At 53.5% G+C, this 381-nt stretch overlaps 1 protein-coding gene across 1 annotated transcript in view; it reads left to right on the forward strand.

The window, feature by feature from the left end:
- The window catches only part of TRAPPC9 (trafficking protein particle complex 9), an 843,209-nt gene that overhangs the window by 101,305 nt on the left and 741,523 nt on the right, over window positions 1-381 (forward strand).

The raw sequence follows: 381 nt of genomic DNA on the forward strand, positions 1-381 counted from the left end.
CAAGTTGGACATCAGGAGGCGCTACTTCACGGTCAGGGCGGCCAGGGTCTGGAACCAGCTTCCAAGTGAGGTGGTGCAGGCCCCCACCCTGGGGGTCTTTAAGAGGAGGTTAGATGACCATCTTGCTGGGGTTGTTTGACCCCAGTACTCTTTCCTGCCATGGCAGGGGGTCGGACTAGATGATCTGCCCAGGTCCCTTCCGACCATAGAAACTATGAAACTATGAGTAGGGGTGCACTGATGGAGATTTTTTGGGCTGATACTGCCTGCCAATTTTTAATGAGCCCTATCGACTGATACTGATCCGATTGCCAATCTACAGCCCGACAGCTTGGGAGAGCAGCATCCGGTTGGTAAGTCTGTTGTGTTGGTTTGTGTGGG

This window comes from Alligator sinensis, unplaced genomic scaffold (genome assembly GCF_000455745.1).
Source record: "Alligator sinensis unplaced genomic scaffold, ASM45574v1 scaffold721_1, whole genome shotgun sequence".
NCBI lineage: Eukaryota > Metazoa > Chordata > Crocodylia > Alligatoridae > Alligator > Alligator sinensis.